Here is a 20,910-nt window from a genome sequence, read left to right on the forward strand (position 1 = left end):
ATGGAAGGAATGAATGGTTGTTCATTTGCTCTGAAATTCAAACTTGAACATGACATTTTTAAAAGTAGCCAGCTAAATCAATTACAAATGAAATGTGCATGATAGAAAAGACAGTTATAACAAGAAAACTCTAAACTCAAAAAGAAAAATACTTCAAGCATCCAGTTCACTCTGTTCCTGAATATATTAGAGGTTAACAAAAATATAGTTAGCTTAATAAATAAATCATCATAGCTTTTTCATCTGGGACAGTTTTCTGAATCATAGGTACAAAGCCACGTAAACATAGATTATACATAGAAATAGATTACTTCTTTCATTTGAAAATCTTAGCTCTCCCCAACTGCAGGGTGTAACTTAATGAATGGTTCTTATAAGCTCACTTTACCAACATTATCTGTTTACACAATCATTCATTGGAACTCTGTAAAACAAAGTATATCACTGTCCAAAACAGAGCAATAAGCCTGAAATGCTGAAGAATAGCTCCAGTACAATACTGCTTTTATGACTCATGTCTGGTCCACAGTCACAGAGTGACATAACACAACAAAGGTCTGGAAGCCATAGACAAGGCAGGATGGCCAAGTACAGGGAACAATGAAATCTTGTTGGCATCTCAAATAAAGAACGAAAACGGTGGTCAGGAACAATACATGCCACTAGCATAAAAGCTGTGGCTCCCTGCAAAGAGACAGTTTGTTCTCTAATAAATTAGAATATTGTTGGAGCAGAAGGAAGACAAGTACTACATATGCAAAATTTGCAGACTCTAGATATAAAAACTTATAATTGCAAAAATCTCCAAGGTATATCCTAAGTCCTAAAGTTGACTTGAAATAAAGCATTGATGACAGTTAATGGTTAGTCAAGCTAACTTAACTACCCACGTTTAGAGTCTGGACCTTGAGTGTATCAGAAACATTCATTAGATGTTGCTGTGTTCAGGTGCTACACAAATACATACATCACTTCATTTACTTTTCATGACATTGTAAAGCAGATCTTCCCAACCCAGGGATCGAACCTGCGTCTCCTGTATTGTAGGTAGATTCTTTACCATCTGAGCTTCCAGGGCAGCCCATTATCACCCCCATCTTCCAGTTCAAGAAACTAAAGGTCAGAATGTTTATGGGACTGGATCAAGATAATATCACTAGAAAATAGTCTATTCTTGGTCCTCTTAACCTCTAACTTCTTGACAAAAGTCTAGTTATTGAATTTGCAAAAATGGCTACCTTGACACGGTGCTCCAGAAATCAGAAGACTTAAATTCTAGCTGCGCCTCACTACTAGTTCTTTGGAAAGTTATTTAATCCCAATGAGCCTCAGTTTACTGGCTGATAAAATGGGTATAATACTAACAGACTATATTTTATAGCAAATGAATGAAAAAAACAATATAGATTATCACAGCTATTATTTTACCTATCTTCACCTATTCCCAAAAGTTTTCATCAGATTTTATCTATACAATTTAGATCTCAAAGTGCTGAGAATGACCACCTCATCCTAGAATCCTGACTGAGGGACTCCATTCCATTCTAGCAGGATATACAAGAAAACAGATTTATTTTCTCCCTATTATTCTTTTGCAGGAGAATTTAGATACATGTATGAAAATCACAATAGTATTTCTAAATGTTGACCTAGAACTTCCTTCTCTAAAATTCTGTCTCAAGAAAATCATTCAAAGGAAGAAAAGAACAAATGTAGTAAAAGAGAAAACTCCAAACAATAAAGCCAAAACTTCCATGTGCAGCAAAGGACTGAGGGTTAAGAAAATTGTAAGTTTAAAATGCTGAAACTTATGAAATTATTAAGTGAAAACTGGACCTTAAAATATTAAAGGAATCTAACAAAATAATATTAAGTAGGGAAAGTAGAATAAAAAAATAAAATATATGCAATGATAGAGAAGGAAATGGCAACCCACTCCAGCATTCTTGCCTGGAGAATCCCATGGACAGGGGAGGCAGGTGGGCTATGGTCCATGGGATCACAAAGAGTCAGGCACGACTGAGCACACAGCATATAATGATAATGATATATGTGTGGAAAAAATTAGAAAAGAACCCACAACACATAAAATCTCTTGTAGTTTTGTGGATTTTTCTCTATTTAAAGACACTCTCTTGAAAATGTAGTACATTTATTTAAGACTGGAATGGGTGAATTTAACTCAGATGGCCATTATATCTACTATTGTAGGCAGGAATCCCTCAGAAGAAATGGAGTAGCCATAATGGTCAACAAAAGAGTCCGAAATGCAGTACTTGGATGCAATCTCAAAAACGACAGAATGATCTCTGTTCATTTCCAAGGCAAACCATTCAATATCACAGTAATCCAAGTCTATGCCTCAACCAGTAACGCTGAAGAAGCTCAAGTTGAATGGTTCTATGAAGACTTACAAGACCTTTTAGAACTAACACCCAAAACAGATGTCCTTTTCATTATAGGGGACTGGAATGCAAAAGTAGGAAGTCAAGAAACACCTGGGGTAACAGGTAAATTTGGCCTTGGAATACAGAATGAAGCAGGGCAAAGACAGAGTTTTGCCAAGAGAACGCACTGGTCATAACAAACACCCTCTTCCAACAACACAAGAGAAGACTCTACACATGGACATCACCAGATGGTCAACACCAAAATCAGACTGATTATATTCTTTGCAGCCAAAGATGGAGAAGCTCTATACAGTCAACAAAAACAAGACTGGGAGCTGACTGTGGCTCAGATCATGAACTCCTTATTGCCAAATTCAGACTTAAATTGAAGAAAGTAGGGAAAACCACTAGACCATTCAAGTATGACAGTGGAAGTGAGAAATAGATTTAAGAGCCTAGATCTGATAGATAGAGTGCCTGATGAACTATGGACTGAGGTTCGTGACATTGTACAGGAGACAGGGATCAAGACCATTCCCCATGGAAAAGAAATGCAAAAAAGAAAAATGGCTGTCTGGGGAGGCCTTACAAATAGCTGTGAAAAGAAGAGAAGTCAAAAGCAAAGGAGAAAAGGAAAGATATAAGCATCTGAATGCAGAGTTCCAAAGAATAGCAAGAAGAGATAAGAAAGCCTTCCTCAGCGATCAAGGCAAAGAAATAGAGGAAAAAAACAGAATGGGAAAGACTAGAGATCTCTTCAAGAAAATTAGAGATACCAAGGGGACATTTCATGCAAAGATGGGCTTGATAAAGGACAGAAATGGTATGGACCTAACAGAAGCAGAAGATATTAAGAAGAGGTGGCAAGAATACACAGAAGAACTGTACAAAAAAGATCTTCATGACCAAGATAATCACGATGATGTGATCACTGACCTAGAGTTCCTGATGTGATCACTGACCTAGAGTTCCTTCACATTCCTGGAATGTGAAGTCAAGTGGGCCTTAGAAAGCATCACTACAAACAAAGCTAGTGGAGGTGATGGCATTCCAGTTGAGCTATTTCAAATCCTGAAAGATGATGCTGTGAAAGTGCTGCACTCAATATGCCAGCAAATTTGGAAAACTCAGCAGTGGCCACAGGACTGGAAGAGGTCAGTTTTCATTCCGATCTCAAAGAAAGGCAATGCCAAAGAATGCTCAATCTACCGCACAATTGCACTCATCTCACACACTAGTAAAGTAATGCTCAAAATTCTCCAAGCCAGGCTTCAGCAATACGTGAACTGTGAACTTCCTGATGTTCAAGCTGGTTTTAGAAAAGGCAGAGGAACCAGAGATCAAATTGCCAACATCCTCTAGATCATGGAAAAAGCAAGAAAGTTTCAGAAAAACATCTACTTTTGCTTTATTGACTATGCCAAAGCCTTTGACTGTGTGGATCACAATCAACTGTGGAAAATTCTGAAAGAGATGGGAATACCAAACCACCTGACCTGCCTCTTGAGAAATCTGTATGCATTTCAGGAAGCAACAGTTAGAACTGGACACGGAACAACAGACTGGTTCCAAATAGGAAAAGGAGTACATCAAGGCTGTATATTATCACCCTGTTTATTTAACTTATATGCAGAGTACATTATGAGAAACACTGGACTAGAAGAAACACAAGCCGGAATCAGGATTGCCGGGAGAAATATCAATAACCTCAGATATGCAAATGACACCACCCTTATGGCAGAAAGTGAAGAGAAACTCAAAAGCCTCTTGATGAAAGTGAAAGAGGAGAGTGAAAAAGTTGGCTTGAAGCTCAACATTCAGAAAATGAAGATCATGGCATCCAGTCCCATCACTTTATGGGAAATAGATGGGGACACAGTGGAAACAGTGTCAGACTTTATTTTTTTGGGCTCCAAAATCACTACAGATTGTGACTGCAGCCATGAAATTAAAAGACGCTTACTTCTTGGAAGGAAAGTTATGACCAACCTAGATAGCATATTGAAAAGCAGAGACATTACTTTGCCAACAAAGGTCCATCTAGTCAAGGCTATGGTTTTTCCTGTGGTCATGTATGGATGTGAGAGTTGGACTGTGAAGAAGGCTGAGCGCCGAAGAATTGATTCTTTTGTACTGTGGTGTTGGAGAAGACTCTTGAGAGTCCCTTGGACTGCAAGGAGATCCAACCAGTCCATTCTGAAGGAGATCAGCCCTGGGATTTCTTTGGAGGGAATACTGCTGAAGCTGAAACTCCAGTACTTTGGCTACCTCATGCGAAGAGTTGACTCATTGGAAAAGACTCTGATGCTGGGAGGGATTGGGGGCAGGAGGAGAAGGGGACGACAGAGGATGAGATGGCTGGATGGCATCACTGACTCGATGGACCTGAGTCTTAGTGAACTCTGGGAGTTGGTGATGGACAGGGAGGCCTGGCATGCTGCGATTCATGGGGTCGCGAAGAGTCGGACACGACTGAACGACTGAACTGAACTGATACTAATTAAAAAAAAAAAAATCAACTAAAACAACATTTCTTTCATACCCTCCTTCCAAAAGAAAGGAAGAAACCTCAACTCTTATTTCTAGATCTTATGTTGGAAAACCATTGCCTCCTCTTTCTCACAAATCTGCCTTGGGTTATACAAGGTCAAACAGCTCAGTTCATTCTGAAGATACTCAAATTCAAGCAGGTTTTGCTACCTGTCTTTGGTTTAGTACTGAAGCCCAGTTCTGACCCACCTGACACCGTGTTGGAATACCACCAGCAATTTTTCAAAATAATTCAGAACAATGTCCATCTTTCATTCATCTTAAAAGTATTTATTCAGCCTTCACTATGTGCCAGGCACTGCAGATTCCATAATGAGCGAAACCTCATTCCCTGGGCTCACTGAAGTTACTGATATTGTCCCTCTGTTTTAACTACTGTTTTTTTTTTAAAATGAGAAGATATTAAACAGCATTTTTGAAAACAGAAAATAAAACTCAGCCATACGCTACCATCTCCTAACACAATGTTCTTTTTGATATGTTTCCCTCCTATCTTTGTCTTCATGCATGCATATTTTATAAACTTATAATTACAGTGTGAGTGGTAAAGTACAATTTAGTGTTCTGAATTTTTTCACCAGAATCATAAAGATGCTTTCAGTTTCCTACAAAGTCTTCATAATGATCATTTTTTAAAAAATACTTGCTATAGTCAACCAAATTTCCCATTCTTTATTTGTTCATCTCTAATCTCTAGATATTTGGATTATTTTCATATTTTTTCTTTTTATTTTATAATATGGATAATATTACAAGAGTCAATGAATCTAGCTTCTCACAATATGGCCCTTGTTTACATCTCCAGATTCTTCTCGTGCTTGCCCTGACCTGAAATGCTATGCTCAGGGTGTGCTAGGATGTACATGGAGGATCCCCATTCTCTATTCTCTCTCCCTTTACAGATTGTTTTAACCCACCTACTAGCACCTGATTTCTCAATCTCCCTCCCTCTTTGCCTGGAAAATTCTTATTTATCTTCTAAGCCTCAACTTAGATAATCACTTCCTGCAGGAAGCTTTTTTGGCATATTCAGATGGGAGCTTAGGTATCAGCTCCCATTCACCAACCCACCAGTCATGGCGTATAGTATACAGTATTCCAAGTGCCTAAATGACTCACTGATATCCCCTGCTAGAGTATTAGAATTTCTGTGAGTGATAACATCTTTCCTTCCACTTACTTTTCCTTCCTTTCTGTTCTTTATCAAGCACTTGCATTTATTTTTATATAAATGCAATCAATGCATTTCTATGCACTGAAAATAGCACATACAACATAGATGTAAATAGTAAAATATAATAATAAATGAATGTTCATATACCCACTACCAAGTTGTCTTGCATTTTTGCATTGATTAGGATCTATAGCAATATTTTAAATAGAAACAGTGATGGCAAGTATTCTTTTCTTGTTCCTAATTTTTAAGGGAAGGCTTTAAAAGTTTACCACTAAGTGTGATGCTTCTAGCAGGTTTTTGGCAGTAACATTTTAGATTAAGGAATTGTCTTTTTCACTTAGTTTTCCCAGAGAATTTTTTATCATAAACAGATATTGAAATTATCACATGGTTTAGCTATATCTACTCAGATGAGTATACAGGCTTTTTCCCTTAATCTGCTAATTTAGCAATTCACATCTTAATAGACTCTAATATTAAAATAATCTTGCATTTCTAGGATTTGACCAATGTGTTCAACATTTGTTATTTTTCTCAGTACGCTGCTACATTCAGGATGCTAATATTTTGTTTAAAATATTTCATGCATGTTCATAAGCTAAATGAGCCTGTAATTTTCCTTTCCTTTCCTATCAACTATTTCTGGTTTTGGTATTGAGGTCATGGTCACCTCATAGAAAAAGAACGAATGCTCCCTCATGCATTCCAATCTTTGGAAGAATTTAAGTACAATTGATATAAAATCCCTTCAAATGTTTAACAGAATGCATTTGCGACTACTATTTTCTTTGAGAGAAGATTCAATTACTATTTCAAATGGTTAAATATCTTTCTAGGTGTTTGTTCATTCCATTTAAATTTTCAAATTTATCAGAATAAAATTTTCCAAAATACTTTTATTATCTTTTTAAATCACTGCTTTATCCATAGTCATGTCTTCATTTTCATCCCCAACAGTCTTTATGTCTTTTCTATTATTACCTTGGTCAGTCTTGTTAGATATGTGTTGATTTCATTAGTCTTAAATTTGTAAAATGACTGTTAGCTTTATTAATTCTACTTGTTTTCAATTTTATATTTTTTACTTGTCTACGTTTGCAGGCTTATTTTATTGTTATTTTTCTAATTTTGTAACCTGAATCTTTAGCATGTTAATCATTAGCCTTTTTATTTTCTAACATAAGCACTTCCTCCAGGAAGTCTTCCCTGAACCCTCAAACTAAGTTTTACATCATTCAGGATCCTATTTCCATGGTGATTGCTGCTTTGACCCATGAGCCTTTTTAGAGCTTGTTCTTTTTAGTATCTCCAAGTGATGCTACTTTATTTTTGATTTTTGGCATCATTAATAAATAAACAAATCTTACTGTACCCAGAACACCATTTTTGGAATTTGCTGTTAATTTCATAAACCTTTCCTGTGTGCTAAAAACATTGCATTCTCTGATTGTTGTGGATATGTTACAAATGTCCATCAGATCAAACTTAGTAACTATATAATTCAAATCTCCCATATCCTTCCTAATTTTTTGCACTTGATACATCAATTATTGAGAGAAAGAGGTATTGAAATCTACATATTTTGAAGCCATGTTGTTAGCTTGTATTACCTCCTGGTTCAGTTCAGTTCAGTTCAGTTGCTCAGTCATGTCCGACTCTTTGTGACCCCATGAATCACAGCACGCCAGGCCTCCCTGTCCATCACCAACTCCCAACTCAAACTCATGTCCATCGAGTTGGTGATGCCATCCAGCCATCTCATCCTCTGTCATCCCCTTCTCCTACTGCCCCCAATCCCTCCCAGCATCAGGGTCTTTTCCAATGAGTCAACTCTTCGCATGAGGTGGCCAAAGTATTGGAGTTTCAGCTTCAGCATCAGTCCTTCCAATGAACACCCAGGACTGATCTCCTTTAGGATGGACTGGTTGGACCTCCTTGCAGTCCAAGGGACTCTCAAGAGTCTTGTCCAACACCACAGTTCAAAAGCATCTGGTAAATTGACATTTTTGTTATTGTATAGTGACTATCTTTATCTATAGCAATGCTTTTTGCTTTGAAGTTTATTTTGTTTGTTAGTAACAGACACAGTAACCTTCCAGTAGTATTGGCCTATTATCTCTCTTTACATTCTGTGGTCAATCATTTTGTGTTTGATGTACTTTTTATGTTTGATGTTTGATGTACCTTACTTCTCTTGTAAACATGTAATTGATTCCCATATTTTTTTAAATCTTATCTGATAATCTCTGTGTTCTTACTGAAGAGTTCAATTTATATTCACTTATTATAGTCTTACATTCAGATGTTTTCTGCCATTTGTTTTGTGTTATTTGCCCTGCTCCTTCACTCTTCTTTTTTTCTTCCTGTTTTCCTTGTTTTGTTTGTGAAGGCATGAGTTTGATGACTCAGAAATTTCATTTTGTCCTGTAAACTTTTAAAAGTTTAAAGTCTTCATTTTACTGTTGAACAATAAAAGAATCTTAGAATACATAAATCCAATCATGTGTCACACAAACTATACCATCATGCTAATTTTGCTTGTTTTACTTAACTCTCAGTATTTAACATTAGAATTATTTAATTTAATTCTTAGTGTTTCCTTTGTTTATTAGAATGTTTATCCTCTAATACAGTCAACATTCCTTATATCTTAGACCTTCTGTCTGGGATCATTTCCTTCTTCGTGAAGTACATGAACTAGGTTCCTTTTGGCAAAGTTCTATTACGAGTTCAGTTTTAGTTTTTCTATACATTTCTTGATTGTATTATTGATTCTAAAAGGATTACTGTCATTGTTGAGTTGCTCAGTCCTGTCTGACTCTTGCGACACCATGGACTATAGCCCTCCAGGCTGCCCTGTCCTTCACCATCTCCCAGAGCTTGCTCAAACTCATGTCCACTGAGTCAGTGATGTCACCAACTGTCCTGTCCTCTGTCATCCTCTTCTCCTCCTGCCTTCAAACTTTCCAGCAACAGGGTCTTTTCCAATAGTCTACTCTTCCCATCAGGTGGCCAAAATATTGAAGCTTCAGCGTTAGCATCAATCCTTCCAACGAATACTCAGGATTGATTTCCTTTAGGATGGACTGGTTTTATCTCCTTGCAGTCCAAGGGACTCTCAAGAGTCTTCCCCAACACCACAGTTCAAAAGCATCAATTCTTCAGTGCTCAGCCTTCTTTATAGTCCAACACTCACATCCATACATTACTAGTGGAAAAACCATAGCTTTGACTAGACAGACCTTTGTTGCCAAAGTAATGTCTTTGATTTTTAATAAGTTGTCTATGTTTGTCATAGCTTTTCTTCCAAGGAGCAAGCATCTTTTAATTTCATGGCTTCAGTCACCATCTGCAGTGATTTTGGAGCCCAAATAGAGTCTGCCACTATTTCCACTGTTTCCCCATCTATTTGCCATGCAGTGATGGGACTGGATGCCATGATCTTCCTTTTTTGAATGTTCAGTTTTATGCCAGCTTTTTCACTCTACTCTTTCACTTTCATCAAGAGGCTCTTCAGTTCCTCTTTGCTTTCTGCCATATGGGTGGTGTCATCCACATATCTGAGGTTATTGATATTTCTCCTGGCAATCTTGATTTCAACTTGTGTTTCATCCAGCCCAGGATTTCTCATGATGCACTCTGCATATAAGTTAAATAAGCAGGGTAACAATATACAGTCTTGACGTACTCCTTTCCCAATTTTGAACCAGTCCATTGTTCCATGTCCAGTTCTAATTATGCTTCTTGACCTGCACACAGGTTTCCCAGGAGGCCGGTAAGATGGTCTGGTATTCCCATCTCTTTAAGAATTTTCCAGTTTGTTGTGACCCACACAGTCAAAGGCTTTAGCATAGATATTCTTCTGAAATTCTCTTGCTTTTTCTATGATCCAGTGGATGTTGGCAATTTGATCTCCAGTTCCTCTGTCTTTTCTTTTTTTTTTTTTTTCATTTTATTTTATTTTTAAACTTTACATTATTGTATTGGTTTTGCCAAACATCAAAATGAATCAGCCACAGGTATACATGTGTTCCCATCCTGAACCCTCCTCCCTCCTCCCTCCCCCCTCCCCGTACCATCTCTCTGGGTCGTCCCAGTGCACCAGCCCCAAGCATCCAGTATCGTGCATCGAACCTGGACTGGCAACTCATTCCATATATGATATTATACGTATTTCAATGCCATTCTCCCAAATCTAAATAGAGCTTGAACGTCTGGAATTTCTCTGTTCACGTGCTGTTGAAGCCTGGCTTGGAAAGGATACATCAATCAAGGATAGAATCATAAATTTTCACTTTCACTACTTTTTTCTCAGTACTTTGAAGCTAGTTGTCAGTCTAATAGATACTTAATCTTTTTCTCAAGCTACATTTATAATGTGTTTTTATTTTTATAATTAAGTTGCAAAATTCTCAAAGATGACGTGCTTACAAGTGGACATGGTTTTAATTATTCTGCTTGGGATGGACTGGGATTCCTGAAGTTGAGTATTTATGTCTTTAAATAATTCAGGAAAATTCATAGCCATTATTTCTCAAATTTTGACCTTTTATAATCTCTATAATCTCTTTCTAGATTCCTTAATGAATGTATATTGAACCTATTCCCTCTACTCACCTTGTATTTTAATCTATTTTTCTTAGTTTTTTTCCTTCATCTACATTCTATTCTATATGATTTTCATATCCTTCTGTAGTTGACTTGTTTCAGCTTTGTATGATCTGATGTTTAACCATTCCACTTTAGTGTCATACATTTATTTTTAGAAGTCCTAGTTAGTTCTTTTTTCCCAATCTTTCTGGTCCCAAAAGAATAATATCTAGTTCCTGATCTTGTTTTTTTATTTGCTCTTTTATTTTTATCTATAACAGATTAAAAACACTTATTTTACTTTCTGTGCCAAATAATTAAATTTTATGGGTCTAGTTATAGTTCTTTTCATTATTTTCAATCATGATACCTTGTTTCCTTTTGTGTAGGATTTAGTATTATTATTATTAGCTCCTACTTTTGGAACTCTACTTACAGAAATCTTTAAGAATTTCGTGGATTCTTAGTTCTTTCAGGGATTATCTACATTTATTTCTGCCAGATGGCTGGGAACAGTATGATGTTCATCTATTATAAAGTATAATTCTCAGGTTATGGCTTTTCAGGCCCCAAATGGATGAATTCATTCCCCATTCCCACACGAGGGCTGACACAAAGGCCACAGATTCTCAAAGAAAACTTTTTCTTCACCTCCAGTCAAAATTAATACTAAAACAGGAAATGCTGTATTTCTTCTTTCTGCCTCTGTTGGGCAGAGGTTTTAAAAAACTAGGTTTTTCCATGCATCTCTTGTGGTTTCAGACTTTACCTATGGAGGAAGATACCCAATCTGACTCCATGCCCTTTACTGGACCAATTTTTTGGTTACCTGTTTCTTGCTAATAAGATTGTTAAAACCAAAAATAAAAACCTATCACATGCATTGGTATATACCTCGGGGCAGCCTGCAGACTTGCTGCTTTCTCACCTCTACCAAGTGATGATCTCATTCCTTTCCTGACTTTTCTGCCAGGCTCACTTATTTATTTAAACAGTTATCTTAAAATTTAATTTTATGTGGCACTTTTTTAGTTACTTTGTAAGAGGAGGGTGTCTGGGTCTCTGGAACTGTCACATTTCCAGCATGGAAAGCCTTTAGCATTAGTTTGCTTGCTCACTATGGAATCCAAGCACCTGGTACGGTGCATGGCGTGAAAGCAGACAGTACATAAACACGTGGAGCACAAATACGTTAATTACAATGGGTGATATTGTGTATGGAAGGTTTTTTTTGCCTCTGGATCATTGCTTCAGGATAGATTGGATTGCTCAGGTATAAACAGTGTAGTGTCTCTTATTATACACACTACTTTATTATTAATGCTTTTCAGAAAGAGGCACAGTACAGACAGTGGGTTAGTACACATATATTCAGTATGCTGAAAGTTTTTTTCCAAATAACTAATTTGTTTCTTTTCACCTCTGAGGCATAGGGACATCATCATTCAGTCTTGTCTACATAATATGTGCTCCCTAATGACCTCTAAAGCACTGAACAGAATGCTGTGGAAACCAAAATGTTTGCTTTACTGCCAATCCTGAGTATTACAGGAGACAGAACATTCGTTTGGCTTTTACTTGTGATGCAAGACTTTCAAAGACGGGTTAATTAGTATGAATAAAGCATATTTTCTCCTCATGAGACATGACTTCATTGCCTAGCTAAGGTCACATCCTCTTCTCAATTTCTCTTCTACCCAAATGTACACTTAAAGAACTTAGATAGAGAAAACACAGTCTTCTTAATGTTCCTTGTAACAATTTTACCATGAAAGGTTAAGTATTTCCATGGGACTAGAATTTACACACACAAGATCACTATTCTTATCTGCACTGATGGGCTGATATTTTCCTAAAGAAGAAATGCTCTCCAGTGTATTAATTAGCTTTGGTACTGGCTGATATAGACAAGAATGTCTCCAGGGCCTGATGTGTTCTTCATTACACAACTAGAGTCTAGAAAATCAATTTTAGGAAAACCACACTCTGGGAATATCTTCCCTAGGGTCTTAGAAAGGTTTAACTGAAGCTCTGAGAAAGAAAATAATTCTGGGGTGTGTGTGTGTGTGTGTGTGTATGTGTGTGTGTAAAGTGATACAAGAAGAGGTGGTCAGTGCATGTTTGCTGAATGGAATGCAATATTTTAACTTACAATGAAAGTGTCAGTTGCTGAGTTGTGTCTGACTTTTTGAGAGTCTATGGACTGCAGCCCACCAGGCTCCTCTGTCCATGGGATTCTCCAGGCAAGAATACTGGAGTGGATTGCCATTTCCGATTCCAGGGGATCTTCCCAATCCAGAGGTTGAACCTGATCTCTTGCACTGCAGGCAGATTTTATACCATCTGAGCCACCAGGGATGCCCCATAGAGAAAAGGGGTTTTTCTTTCTGCTTGGTATAGAGGAATATGATGGTTCTTAGGCCATGCCCTCTCCCTCAAAGTTCCAGGTTTTGGGGGAGAAGGAACTACTATAGTAAAGATCATTCTCCTTTTCTAATTGCTGTGATGATCCACCAGACCAGAGAGCTCAGAATGCCCCCCTATTTTTTAGCAACTGTACTCTTGTTCAATTCTCATCCAAGAGTCTGAACCTAAGCTCATTATTCAGTTTATCACTCTTCTTCATGTTTGGGCTATTAATCATGGACAGAATCTGAATTCCTTAATATAGTTTTTTGATAAATTGTTTGTCAAAAGCTTTCATATCAGTTAGGACAGTTGTCTCCAATTGCTGAAACAATCTCAGAATCCCAGTGGCTTACCAAAGAAAAACTATCGTAATCCTCAGATTGGGCAACTCTCCTTGGTGGCTCTGGTTTGAAAAATAAACAGGAAACTAAGTCCCTAGCCTCATGTGGCTCTACGCTCCCCGTAGGATTTTCTCAAAGTGCTTGGTTGGATTTTCTGTATTCAGCCAATAAGCAAGGGAGAAAGGAAGTGAGGAGGACCCTGAAGGTGACTTTATGGCCAGGCCTGGAAATGGCCTCCATTAATTTCATCTGCTTATATTCTGCTGGCCAGAAGGAGTCACATGACCTCAACCAAATTGCAAAAAGGCTAACACATGTACATAGGAGGAGGAAATATAAGTGACCACTAGTTTCTCTCTGATATAGTTCATTTTTATGACCAATACACTCCTCAAAAAAGCTATGGGCCTAATACTGAAAACTCACGATCATAGAGAAGGTAAAGGGTTGTTATTCATTTATATTATAATTTGACATTATATTTCAATATTCAAAACATTGGGATTAACTGAAATTGTTAGCATTCCACTATACCAGGGATAACGAAATTCAATAATATGTTAAAGAAGAAAATATTTCATTCAAAACCTATAAGATAATTAGTAATAAATTCAATAAAAAATTAGAAACTTTATGGGGAAATTTACTGAACCTTATGCTGCTATTAAGTTGCTTCCGTCGTGTCCAACTGTGCGACCCATAGACGGCAGCCCACCAGGCTTCCCTGTCCATGGGATCCTCCAGGCAAGAATACTGGAGTGGGTTGCCACATACTGAACCTTATAGAAGGACATAAAAAGAAAACTTTAATAAAATGAGAGATACAGTATGTTATAAAGATGAAGACACTACATGCTAAACATGTCTTTTAATCTCCATTTAACCTTTGAAATCAGTACAATACAAAATATGATATGCAAATTTTAAATTTCATATGAATAGAGGAATGGATTAGCCAAAACAATTTCATAAAAGAATGACAAGGAGAAAGATGTTTCTCTATCAGATATCAAGTGTTGTTATAATGCCATAATTATGAAAAGTATGTGAGACTTATGGAAATTAGATGATAAATGAATACAAAGAATTTAGGAACAGACTTATACATTTATGAGATCTATCATAGTACATAATAGAGATGCTATCATAAATCAAAGAGGGTAATTAGGAATGGAGAGGCTACTTAATGGCTTTCTAGTAGGAAAAAAAAAAAGTAAGAATCCCGCTTAGAGTAAATAAAAAAATAATATCCAGATACATTATAACATAAAAGTAATTCTTTAAAACTTTTATAGAGGACAATATAGACCACTCAAATAATTTCTGGTAGTTACTTAATTCTTGAAAAACACTAAGTACTTCCCAGAGAAGGAAACAGATGAAAATGACGACATCAAAATTAAAACTGTCAGTTTGAAAAAGTTCACCTTTAACTGGATTAAGTGCCAAGCAACAGAACAACAGAAAATTTTGCAGTATCTATAAGAATACCTAGAAGAGCTAAGGAAATTTTAGAAATTATTAAGAATATAATCAAATAGCTCAAAATAAATATGGGCAAGGAATATGAACAAGCAATTCACAGAAATTGAGTATCTAATAAGCTATGAAAAGGTGCTAAGCTTCACCAATAACCAGGGAAATGAAATTAAAAGAATAATAATATGTTCATGTCACTCATCAGAATGTCAATATTAAGTTTAACAATAGTAAATATTGATGTGGGTGTGAGTAATGGTCTTTTGATATCCTGCTAATCCAAAGTCAAACTGGTAGAATTGCACAAAAGATCAACTTGGTAATATTTATGAAATTGATATAGGTAAATAAAAGTTGTGATAAACTGGGACCAGCTGGGACCTAGGACTTAGAACCTTCTACTTGCCCCTGGACAGACATCTCCTTAAGCAACAGACTACAGAGAAACTATAAAGGACTGAAAATAACTACATGCGCATGCAGTTCGCGCAGTTACGAACAGAAAGATACAGAAAGCCCACAAATCATTTGTCATTTCTGAGGTGCTGAGAGCAAAAGCAGGTATGGTACTCGATCCCTGCACACAGCTCGACCAAGAGGGTGGCCTGGTTCAAAGATCCACCCCTATCATGATGCCATTTAAGGAACCAGCCGGCCCTTCTCTGAAGAGTGAGCAAGTGCACCTGTTACTTGTTTTTGCTCCCTTGTGCTGCAGCACAGGTCCCACTACAGCTTTGTCTGAATTTCTCATCTGGCCTCTTGTCAATTCCTATAGATTAAAGAGTTCTAGGATCCAGATCAGTGTCAAACTATTTTGGATATTTTAATTAATAATTACTGACATGAAAAAGTATTCATAACAATCTTCCTAAGCTAAAAGGATCTTTTGTACTTTCGCTGCTAGTCATGGGGAACACACTCAACAACTGCAGAATACACATTCTTTTCAAACACACACGAACATTCACCATGACAGACCATGTTCTGGGCCATAAAATAAATCTCAATAATATCAAAGGTCAAAACCTTAGATAATATATTCTCTGACCAAAACAAGATTAAATTAGAAACTAGTAACTACTCAGTTCAGTTCAGTCACTCAGTCGTGTCTGACTCTTTGCAACCCCATGAATTGCAGCACGCCAGGCCTCCCTGTCCATCACCAACTCCCGGAGTTCACTCAGACTCACATCCATCGAGTCAGTGATGCCATCCAGCCATCTCATCCTCTGTCGTCCCCTTCTCCTCCTGCCCCCAATCCCTCACAACATCAGAGTCTTTTCCAATGAGTCAACTCTTCACATGAGGTGGCCAAAGTACTGGAGTTTCAGCTTCAGCATCATTCCCTCCAAAGAAATCCCAGGGCTGATCTCCTTCAGAATGGACTGGTTGGATCTCCTTGTAGTCAAGGGACTCTCAAGAGTCTTCTCCAACACTAGTAATAATCTTATAAAATCTTCTAATGTTTAAAAATCAAGGAACATATTTGTAAGTAATATATAGGGCAAAGAAGAAAAAATAAGAGAAATTAGAAAATATTTCAAACAACAACAAAAATCATGGGATGAACAATACTGCACAATGCTTAGAGGGAATTTATAGCTTGAAATATACTGGAAGAGAAAAAAGGCTTAAAAATTAATTATCTAAGTTTCTACCTCAAGAAGTTGTAAAAACTAGAGCAAGCTTACAATAAGCAGAAGGGGAAAACAAACAATAAGAGCATAAATCAATAAAATATAAAATAGACAAATAATAAAGGAAATTAACAAAGTCAAATTTTCCTTCTTAAAATTACTTTAAAAATTCAGAGATATCTAGCAAGAACATTTTTTGAAAAATAGAGAACACAAATTGCCAATGTCAGAAATGAAAATGGGGACAACACTACAGATCATACAGATATCAAAATATAGTAATATAAAATTAGGAAAACTATGACCTACCTCTTGAGAAACCTGTATGCAGGTCAGGAAGCAACAGTTAGAACTGGACATAGAACAACAGACTGGTTCCAAATAGGAAAAGGAGTACATCAAGGCTGTATATTGTCACCCTGCTTATTTAACTTATATGCAGAGTACATCATGAGAAACGCTGGGCTGGAAGAAGCACAAGCTGGAATCAAGATTGCTGGGAGAAATATCAATAACCTCAGATATGCAGATGACATCACTCTTATGGCAGAAAGTGAAGAGGAACTAAAAAACCTCTTGTTGAAAGTGAGAGAGGAGAGTGAAAAAGTTGGCTTAAAGCTCAACATTCAGAAAACGAAGATCATGGCATCTGGTCCCATCACTTCATTGGAAATATTTGAGGAAACAGTGGAAACAGTGCTGACTTTATTTTTTGGGCTCCAAAATCATTGCGGATGGTGATTGCAGCCATGAAATTAAAAGATGCTTGCTCCTTGGAAGGAAAGTTATAATCAACCTAGATAGCATATTCAAAAGCAGAGACATTACTTTGCCAACAAAGGTCTGTCTAGTCAAGGCTATGGTTTTTCCAGTGGTCATGTATGGATGTAAAAGTTGGACTGTGAAGAAAGCTGAGCATGGAAGAATTAATGCTTTTGAACTGTGGTGTTAGAGAAGACTCTTGAGATCTCATCTCTTGGACTGCAAAGAGATCCAACCAGTCCATTCTGAAGGAGATAGTCCTGGGTGTTCATTGGAAGGATTGATGCTAAAGCTGAAACTCCAGTACTTTGGCCACCTCATGCAAAGAGTTGACTCATTGGAAAAGACCCTGATGCTGGGAGGGATTGGGGGCAGGAGGAGAAGGGGATGACAGAGGATGAGATGGCTGGATGGCATCACCGACTCGATGGACATGAGTTTGAGTAAACTCTGGGAGTTGGTGATGGGTAGGGAGGCCTGGTGTGCTGCAATTCATGGGGTCACAAAGAGTTGGACACAACTGAGTGACTGAACTGGACCAAACTGATATGCTAATAAATTTAACTTAAATGGAAAAATTCTTTTAAACAACTTACAAAACCTGACACAAGAAACAATATCTGAATAGCCCTATATCTATTAAAGCATTTGAATCTGTAATCAAAGAACTTTCCATAATAAACAGGCCTTTCAAACACTTGAAAGTCCTGGATACAACAAAAAATAATGGTTGAATATGTAAGCCAGCTTGAAATCAGTAAGAATTCTCAAGGTGAGAATCTCTTGAGAGATTGAAGATTCTCCTCTTCAATATGAAGAGGAATTTAAGAGTGTTGACAGGCAAGGAAGTCAGGGGTTATGGGAGCCAGATGGAGGTCTTAACTTCCATGCAAAAAACCTCCATTGTTGATCAGGTACTGAACTTGGAAGGAGAGTATGAGAGACAGATCTCAAGTTCTTGGTAGACTGACGATGAAGTCCCTCCCTAAGGCCTGGAGCCTTGAAGAGCTATCCTCCTCCTATTCCTGAAACAAGAATTAGAAATAGCTCATTCAGCACCCAAGGAAGGAATAAGAAACGCAGTAGCGACCCTGGGGCCCACAATCCTAAATATTTTTCTCATGTTTCTACCCTTCCTCTTGCCCTGGTTCCTTACTTATTACTGTTTTTAACAAAGATATATATAAATAGTAAAGTATTAGGAAGAACCCCTAAGAATACCAGACAACCTCTCCACCCCCAACCCCTCCCACCACCCTTCTCCCCGCGAAAGAAACCCTGCTAGGAGTGTTTTGGAGCTTTGGGGGAAGCTTCTGTGAACTCACTAAGGAATGATAAAACCTTGTTTTATATTCACACCACAATGTTCACCACAGGAATGAGTGGTAAGCATTGTATTTCTACAAGGTCTAATCAATCTTTCTTCTTCATAAAAATCCAAAAGTAACTCTCTCAATCTCTGGCTCTCTCTCTCACAAACACCTGGAAAAGCGAACAGGTATTTTTTTGTTTCTTGCAAGGCCATTGAAAGGGAGATGTTACAAAGAGGAGCCTTGATTCAGACAAGGAAGAGACCCTGAGAAAGGAATGGAAGTTTGAGTATTTCTGAGAATGGCAGCAGAAACGCAGGGCCCACCAGCAATTTCCCAGATTGGGCTTAAATGTGGGTTGCCTTTGGATGATGAGCTTTAAATGTCAAGTTGTGAAAGCAACACCAAGAGACAGATTCTCTGTGTTAAGGACCTCACAAAAGGCACATGAGCACAATGGGGTCACCTGACCATACTGCGTTGACATCCACTGTAAACTAAGGCCCAGGCACATCATATCTTTTCTGAGCACTGTGTAAGCCCCTCAGAATTGTCATAGCCAAGAAATTAAACTTCCCAAAACACAAACACAACTTCCCTAAACACAGCGGATGCCCAAAACACAGCAGACATAGAAACTTTTGAATGTGCTGCTGCTGCTGCTGCTGCTGCTGCTAAGTCGCTTCAGTCGTGTTCGACTCTGTGCAACCCCATAGACGGCAGCCCACCAGGCTCCCCCGTCCCTGGGATTCTCAAGGCAAGAACACTGGAGTGGGTTGCCATTTCCTTCTCCAATGCATGAATGTGAAAAGGGAAAGTGAAGTCACTTAGTCGTCTCCGACTCTTCACGATCCCATGGACTGCAGCCCACCAGGCTCCTCTGTCCATGGGATTTTCCAGGCAAGAGTACTGGAGAGGAGTGCCATTGCCTTCTCTGTTGAATGTTCTAGTGGATGGGAACTCAGGGTAGGTCTTATTAAGGAAAATAATGATATTGGTTCTTTAATTAACTACACTCAGGAATGATGCATCTAACCCCTGTGGAGAGGCAGAATTCACCAATATCCTCCCTTGTCTTCCCCTCCTCCTAAAAGGAACTTAGAAACATTAAAAAGAATGACCTCGAGCATCCACATCTCTACTGACTGATTGCCGTCTTGTGAGAAGGTGACATTTAGGTAAGCAAGGCAACTTTCCTGGCTATGATCCTGTGGGTTCCTCCTGACTTTTGTTTGTTCCTACCCTACCTACCTAGGGAAATCCAAAACTTCTCTGAAGAAGGAAGAAGGAAAAAAAATGCTGAATCTCAATGTGAACCGAGCTCTAGACTTGAGTTCCTCACCTGAGAATTAAGTGTAGACCGGGAAACAGAAATGGGTCCACCTTGAGAAAGGAGCTTCTAACACATCCTGGGAGGAGGGCTTCTTCAGGCCCCTGAGAACTCTGACACCTGAAGGCCTCGAAGGCGGAAACAGGAGAGGTGGGAAAATGAAGCAATTATCTAGATGATTCAAGTAAACAACCTCAAATCAAACCAAACTAAGGGGTAAAAAATCCCCCACACACCGTTTCCATGAACAATTGGGATTTGACAAGTGAATGTGAGTTTTACAGTCAAGATTTTGGGGATAATTGCCATAATTCTTCACTCCGCATGCATATGCACAATGCAAGAAGCCTCAGCTATGCAACACCTTCCCACACGGGTTCCCTAAAGGAGGTGAAATCATTTACATCGGCTGCCTCCGCATCAACAAATATCAAGTACAGGAAATTGGGACTTTATGCCTCTTAAGAGCAGCCTTTGGGGCACGTGGGTGTAAACAGATTGATCTTCTAAAAGCTCAGTTTTGATCACCTGATTCTTTTGCTCAGAAACCTTCCACCTCCCCGTTATCTAATAAATCTTGTTTCTGCTCCTTCCTCAGCTATCCAAGTCTCGCCTTTTGTACCTGTTTTCTAACAGCTGTCCAAAATGCTCTCTGGCTTCCAAAAAAAAAACCAGCCATCTCCAGTCAGTACACTTTGTTTATGCTTTGCTTGTGCTCTTCTGGCTCTGAAATCCCCTTTTCCCACCCTTGCTTTTACTGTGTTCATGCCTATTGAAAAGTTTTCCTTTTTTTATAAATTTTTTCATTGCACGTACAGCATGTGGACCTTAGTTTCCTGACCAGGGATCGAACTGATGCACCCTGCATTGAAAGTGTGGAGTCTTAACCACTGGACTGCCAGGGAAGTCCCAAGTTTTTCCTTCTTTGGATCCCC

At 38.1% G+C, this 20,910-nt stretch overlaps 1 long non-coding RNA gene across 8 annotated transcripts in view; it reads right to left on the bottom strand.

Moving 5' to 3' along the window:
• Positions 1-20,910, bottom strand: part of LOC129636460 (uncharacterized) — a 365,598-nt gene that overhangs the window by 33,965 nt on the left and 310,723 nt on the right. For 6 of the 8 annotated variants that reach the window (XR_008706937.1, XR_008706938.1, XR_008706933.1 and 3 more), the window contains one exon: positions 14,110-14,236. The exons of the other annotated variants lie outside the window; for them this stretch is intronic. This is a non-coding gene — a long non-coding RNA (uncharacterized LOC129636460). The remainder of the gene's footprint in view (positions 1-14,109; positions 14,237-20,910) is intronic. 8 annotated transcript variants of the gene reach the window in all.

Source organism: Bubalus kerabau, chromosome 22 (genome assembly GCF_029407905.1).
Source record: "Bubalus kerabau isolate K-KA32 ecotype Philippines breed swamp buffalo chromosome 22, PCC_UOA_SB_1v2, whole genome shotgun sequence".
NCBI classification, from domain to species: domain Eukaryota; kingdom Metazoa; phylum Chordata; class Mammalia; order Artiodactyla; family Bovidae; genus Bubalus; species Bubalus kerabau.